Below are 7,153 nucleotides of genomic sequence, written 5' to 3'. Positions count from 1 at the left end.
AAGAAGAAGAAGCCAATAGCTGGGTGTTGTGGTGGGTACCAATAGTCCCAGCTACATGGGAGACTGAGGCAAGAGCATTTCTTTAGCCCAAGAGTTTCAGGTTGCTGTGAGCTGTTATACCACTCCACTCTACAGAGGTCATAGTGGGAATCTGTCTCAATGAATGAATGAATAAGTAAATAGATAGAAAGAGACAGAGTGTGGCCTTGGAGCCTAGGCCTCAGGACTGGTGCGCAGGGTGTGGGGCACTCGGGAGCCAGAGGGGCCAGCCTAGTTAGCATCCTGGGGTGTGAGGGCCTGAGCAGCGCCATTTGACGCTGCCAGACCACGCGGCCTCTCTGCCCTTGCCACGCCACCTTGGAGCTGCACCAGGACAGGCTGGCGGTGCCCGGGGGCCTGGGATTATTTTAGCCATCTGTGGAAACTTCCCTGTATTTTTTTTCCTTCACTCCAGAAGTGAGAATTATACCACATTGAGAAGATATGAATGCATATCCTAAAAAAAGAAAAAGGAAGACTTTACACCCTTCTCGTTATTCAGACTCCTCTGGAATAAGCAGAATTGCAGATGGATTCAATGGAATTTTTTCTGATCATTGTTATAGTGTCTGTTCTATGAGAAAGTCAGACTTAAAATATTTTGACAACGAAGATGATGATTCTGATACTGAGATGTCAAATGACTTGCCTAAATTTACAGATGGAACCAAGGCCACAAACAGAAATCAGAACTACTTGGTTCCTAGTCCAGTGCTTAGAATTCTAGACCAGACTGCCTTCCCTACAGAAAAATCTGCCAATGTTGAAATTTTTGATGAAGAGTGTGACTCACCTAAATCAATCAATCAACAAACCCAAGAGGAGAGTCCTATAGAAGTTCACACAGCTGAAGATGTTCCAGTTGCTGTAGAAGTACATGCAATTTCTGAGGACTATGATATAGAGACAGAAAAAAATTCCTCTGAGAGTCTCCAGGATCAAACTGATGAAGAGCCACCAGCTAAACTTTGTAAAATTATTGACAATCGCCAGGCTTTGAATGTGACTGCTCAGGAGAAATGGCCTTTACTGAGAGCTAATAATAGTGGACTCTATAAATGTGAATTTTGCGAGTTCAACAGCAAATATTTTTCCGATTTAAAGCAGCATATGATTCTGAAGCATAAATGTACTGATTCAAATGTGTGTCGAGTATGCAAGGAAAGTTTCTCTACCAACATGCTTCTGATAGAACATGCCAAACTACATGAAGAGGATCCCTACATTTGTAAATACTGTGACTATAAGACAGTAATTTTTGAGAACCTAAGCCAGCACATGGCAGACACTCATTTTAGTGATCACCTCTACTGGTGTGAACAGTGTGATGTTCACTTCTCTTCAAGTAGTGAACTCTACCTACATTTCCAGGAGCACAGCTGTGATGAGCAGTATTTGTGTCAGTTTTGTGAATATGAAACTAATGACCCAGAAGATTTGCATAGCCATGTGGTAAATGAGCATGCATGTAAATTAATAGAATTAAGTGACAAGTATAACAGTGGAGAACATGGACAGTTTAGCCTCTTTAGCAAAATTACCTTTGACAAATGTAAAAACTTCTTTGTATGTCAAGTATGTGGTTTTCGGAGTAGACTTCATACCAATGTTAATAGGCATGTGGCTATTGAACATACTAAAATTTTTCCTCATGTTTGTGATGGCTGTGGTAAAGGCTTTTCAAGTATGCTAGAATATTGCAAGCATCTAAATTCACATTTATCTGAAGGGATTTATTTATGTCAATATTGTGAATATTCAACAGGACAAATTGAAGGTCTTAAAATTCATCTAGATTTCAAGCATTCAGCTGACTTACCTCATAAATGTAGTGACTGCTTGATGAGGTTTGGGAATGAAAGGGAGTTAATAAGTCACCTTCCAGTCCATGAGACCACATGATTATTCTCTTTATTTAAATTTACAGAATGTTAATGTAAAATAATAAATTCAGCTTTTTTTGGCTATGTTAAAATGAATGATTTTAAACAAACTTTAAAAATTTGCCTTTAACATTGTCCAGTTTTCTTGACATTGCTCCATTTTTCAGTATATAATTGTATCTTAAATGTGGTATTTTCAATTCCACGATAGTTCATGGTTTTAATCATTCTTGATGACTGTCATCCTGTTTCTTATATGTGCTCTAATTTCATGAATTGACAAACAGGTACTGAAGAAAGAGCTACAGTTCTCCATCCTTAACCATAGGTGCTACTTTTTTTTTTTTGAGGAGGAGGAGGAGGACAAGCTTAGATTTTAATGTATAAAGTCATTAAATTATTGTACTACCAGAACTAAAATGCAATATAATATACAATTAAATCCACTGATAATCCCATTAGTAAGAAACCAAACCTTCCTTTTGTGTTTCCATCAGTAGTTATTCTCTGGTAATCAGTGGACTCTGATTTTTTTTTTTTTTTATATAATCCTTATATGTCTCAGAACTCATACTAAACAGTGACTTCTGGGTTGCAAAAGAGCATTTTTTGGAGTTGTCTGTCTTTGTCCACAAGATAAAAAGAAACACAAGTGCTGTGTAATTATTTTCATAACACCAAGAGGCAAGTTTCATAGGAGGAAAAGATTTGGTTTAATTAGTCTGTTTTTAAAATTAAAAAAAAAAATTCTAAGCCCCTTTCTATGTGTTGATTAATTCAAGTTGGGAAAGGAGGGGAACTAGTAAAGGATTATGATAATAAAAGTAACTATTTCATAGCTTCCACATTTCATTTTCAGTTATAGAACCATGTCATGCCTCAACTTTCAATTTCATATTCTTTATTGACTGAGAAAACGCACTAATGCATTAATATGAGGTTACGAAGATCTGGGAGATGAGGGAATACTGGGATGTAAATACACAAACTACTTATGATAATGAGTGCCACAACAAAATACTACACATTTGGTCACCTTTCTAAAAGAAATTTATTGTCTCAGTTCTGGAGGCCAGAAGTTGGAAATTAGGGGAGTTGGTTCCTTTTAAGGGTTCTGAGGGAAGGATCTGTTCCAGGCCTCTTCTGGGATTGTAAATGGCTGTGTTCTTCCTGTATACAAATCTATCTCCAATTTTTCTCTGTTTATTAGGACAATCTGCATAGTAGATTGGGGCCCATCCTAATAAACTCATTTTAACCTGCTGAAGATGTTGGCTCCAAATAAAAGTCCCCTTCTGAGGTACAGATTTGAATATACAAATTTGTGGGTGCACAATTCAGTAGCAGCATGTAAAATAGCCATAGCAAGATTTATGTGACTTGTTGCCTTTAAATTTAACAAGCTATTGATAACAGTTGAAAGACCAGTTTATGAGCAATGGTTTTCCCACTTCCAAGAATCCTGGAAATTTTGGCCTTTTGAAAATGGTGGCTGCAAGTATCATCAGAACCTATCTTTTTTATCTCATCTATTTTGTCATATATGTGTACCTGTGTTCCTAGAAACTCACATTTCGTCAGATATCAGCATTCCTGGTGGGGCTATCTGATACAGATTGTTCTCAGAAGACTTAAAATTGTAGTGGTTTAAATTGTAGGAGAACCTTAGAAACCATCTCATTTAAACTCTCTAGTTGTCTCAGTTTCTTGTACACATAGAAACTTAGATCATTATAAGGCCAGACACACAACAAGTTCTATCATACAGCTGTGGAATCCAGGGTATTTGGCTCACAGCCTCGCAGTATTTCCATAATATTATGTTACATAAACCGATTGCCCTTGAGTTGTTTTTCATGACTACTTTACTAGCCATTAACTAGCTTCTTGATAATTCTGTTTTTATACTTTTTATTAGACATCCAGTTGCAGGAATTTGATTTTTAGTGAAGATGTCTTGAGTCATGCCTTGGTTTAAAAGAAAAATCTATTCTATGGCTTTACATTTGACCAGGTGTTAGGAATCAAACAGCTTGTAATGAAACTACTCAAGAAAAGTAAATCCAACTTTAAAAACCATACGATTTTATACTTTCTTATGTATCTGCAGCTTGAGGTCATATCCAAATGACAGTTTCTCTAACAAAATTTTCTTGCTTAGTTTTCAAATATATGCCAGCAATTTTTCTATTTAGAAAAATTAGTTCTCACTCTTGCTCAGCTAATGCCCAGCTAATTTTTGTATTTAGTACAAATGAGTTCTCACTCTTGCTCAGGCTTGTCTTCAACTTCTGAGTTCAAGTTTTCCACCCACCTCAGCCTCCTACAGTGGTAGGATTACAGGCATGGCTTAATGTTTGATTTTATACATTTCAAGGAGACATGAATTAAAGGTAAATCAATAAATCAATACATGCAAGACAAATGTTGGTTTGGCCAAAAAAGATGGGACATCTTAAAGCAGGGGCCAACAGGTTGTATGTGGGTTTAAAGATTCTTTAGCTGACAATTGGCTAAAAGATTTAGGCTCTGTCTAATATGCCTGTGTTACAGGATGAAGAGGGTCTAGCTGTATGTTACTGTCAGGCAATAGGCAGAAACTGGATAGGTCCACCAACTTCTTTGTCAGAAGGTTGGCAATTCTAGAGAACAGAATCAGTACCCTATCTAAGACTGTTCTTTTCTGCCATTTTCAAAATTACAGTCTTATACATGAAAGTTCAAAGTAAAAATCATGGTAATTTATTTTTACATTTTATTTTTAAATTTGAATTTATTCTTTTTTCCCTTCTATTAAGTCATATACACATACATCATGAATACATTTCTACATTTGTGGGGTGCAATGTGTTGATTTTTTATACAATTTGGAATGGTTACATCAAACTGATTAATATTGCTTTCACCTCATTTGCATAATTATTGTGTTAAGATATTTATGTTCTATACTTGGCAGATTTGACTTGTGCTCTTGCAATATGCTCCATAGCTGTGGTCCCACCATTTTCCCTCTCTCCATCAAACCTCCCTCACTCCTTCCATCCACCTCCACCTCTCTCCTTCCTCCTTTGCTATAGTTGTGATCCGTCTTTCATAAGAAGATGTGAGTAATTACAAATTGTTTTCGGTGTGAGTAATTACAAACTGAGTACATTGGATACTTTTTCTTCCATTCTGGACACACTTTATTAAGCAGAATATGTTCCACCTTCATCCATGTAAACGTAAAAGAGTTAAAGCCTCCATGTTTTTTTAGGCTGCGTAGTATTCCATTGTACACATATGCCACAATTTATTAATCTATTCATGGGTCAGTGGGCACTTGGGCTTCTTCCATGACTTGGCAATTATGAATGGAGCTGTAATGAACAATCTGGTGCAAAGACCTTTGTTACAAAGTGATTTTTGTTCTTTTGGATGCACACTTAAAAGAGGAATTGCAGGATCAAATAAATGGCAGGTCTATCTCAGTGTTATGTTCTTTGGAGCTTCTGATCAGGGATGCAGGGGAAAGAACTGCACACGGAATGAATATTCAAGGGAGACCGGGACTCGCTCTGGTCGGCGGCCCAGCTAAACTTTACTGATTACCTTATATACTTTCCAACATTCAGTAAGAATTTAACATATATACAAAGAAGTCAAGTAACATTAGGAAGCTACCATTTAAGATTACAATTTAGTGTGAAGGCTGAGGAACACATATATAATTGATTTTGTTTAGAGTAAAAACATTATGGAGCCTGGCTGTCTGTCTTTGCTGGCCCAAAGTGGAGCTAAACATTATAATGCTAATGAAGAGAGAAGGCAGAGAATAGAACCCAATGCTCAAAGACTGGTCTGTCCACCCCCAGCTTACACCTCGGCTGTTTCTCCACACCTCCTAGGGCAAGTCACTCTGCATATTCCTGCATTTCCATAGGCAGGTACAGAAGCTCAAACCTCAAGGAAATGCTTCCCAGAAACAATCTCCTGAAGGAACACATTGAGGCGAACTGCCATGTCTTGAGCAAAGGGAGCTTATCTCCTACATTTCCCCCTTCTTAATTATTGGCTTGAACAGCTGTCATAGCCAAAAATACAGCAGTGTTTTGCTCACTTGTTTTCTTTACCTGTAAAAGTTCCTTTATGATCCAATAAAACACAAATCCAATTAGGCAAAACAAGAACAGAGAACCGGCAGAAGTTCCAAATAAAGTATAAATTTTATCTTTTGGATTTAGCTGAGCCATTCCTTCAGATATGCCTTTTAAAATTTCATCTCCATTAATTTGTTTTAATTTTTGCTCAAAAGTACTATATACTTGATGTTGTAACTCAATTATATCAGCAGTTAAATTCTCATGATTTAGTAAATGTTTTTTGACTTTATTCCAAGGAAATAATGTTTCATTATAAAAAACAGGGGTTACACAAAAAGAAGAAACATTCCAATCACATTTCAATTTGACTTGTTTTTCTAAACTATACAATTGGTCACCTAACAAAATTACTGTTTGTTCTAAATCAGCTAATTTGTTATGTATTTCAGTGTCAATCTGCTTTTGAGATACCCATAATCTCTCAGCATTGGAATGCCATTTAGATACAAATTTTTCAGTTTTCACAGACTCTGTGAGAGCTACTCCTGCAGTAGCAGCTTCTGCAGTGATAGCTATCAGTCCAAGAACTGAAATTATTAGAAGGCCGATGAATCTCTTCATTCTCTTTGTCAGCTTCTGGGCTAGACTCGCTAGGATGGAAATGGCTGGAGATTCCTCCCATGGTCTTGCCATCTTCACGGGAAGCCACACACCAGTTCTGGCTCAGAGTAGATAAATTCTATTTTGGGAAAATTAAATCTCATAGATACATTAAAGCATGTGAAAAATTGACATTTGCCTGGACAATGTATTTCTCCAGTAACTTTATTCCAGGTAATATTTCCAACAAGCATAAGTAAAATGGGCTTCTTGCTGTTTGAAATGAAAGGTATGTTGAAACTGATGACCAGATTTATGTGTATGAACACCTTTCCATGCATGTAATCCATATAAAGCTGCTCCAATTTTCCATAAATCAGGCTGTGATAGATAGCCATAAATACCTGGAGCAGGTGGTGCAAAACCACTTTCTTTCCACAAAACTTCCTTTGATGAGGAATAAATTATATCAGTGGAATTTCTATAATAATTAAGATGACTAGAATTAGATTTTTCCATCACATAAGCTAAAGGTCTCCAGTCAGTGAT

General features: G+C 36.8%; 2 pseudogenes across 1 annotated transcript; one reads left to right on the top strand and one right to left on the bottom strand.

Moving 5' to 3' along the window:
• Positions 1 to 426: 426 nt before the first annotated feature.
• LOC100965606 lies at positions 427 to 2,385 on the top strand (annotated as a pseudogene). The gene has a single exon (XR_001161845.1). The product of XR_001161845.1 is annotated as a zinc finger protein 639 pseudogene (transcript).
• Positions 2,386 to 2,464: 79 nt separating this feature from the next.
• On the bottom strand, positions 2,465 to 2,579 carry LOC111722617 (annotated as a pseudogene).
• Positions 2,580 to 7,153: the final 4,574 nt, after the last annotated feature.

The sequence above is a fragment of the Otolemur garnettii genome, unplaced genomic scaffold (genome assembly GCF_000181295.1).
Source record: "Otolemur garnettii isolate 467f Iridium unplaced genomic scaffold, OtoGar3 scaffold00289, whole genome shotgun sequence".
NCBI lineage: Eukaryota > Metazoa > Chordata > Mammalia > Primates > Galagidae > Otolemur > Otolemur garnettii.
Note: the sequence above shows the minus strand (reverse complement) of the source record. Positions and strands in the feature narration are given on the sequence as shown.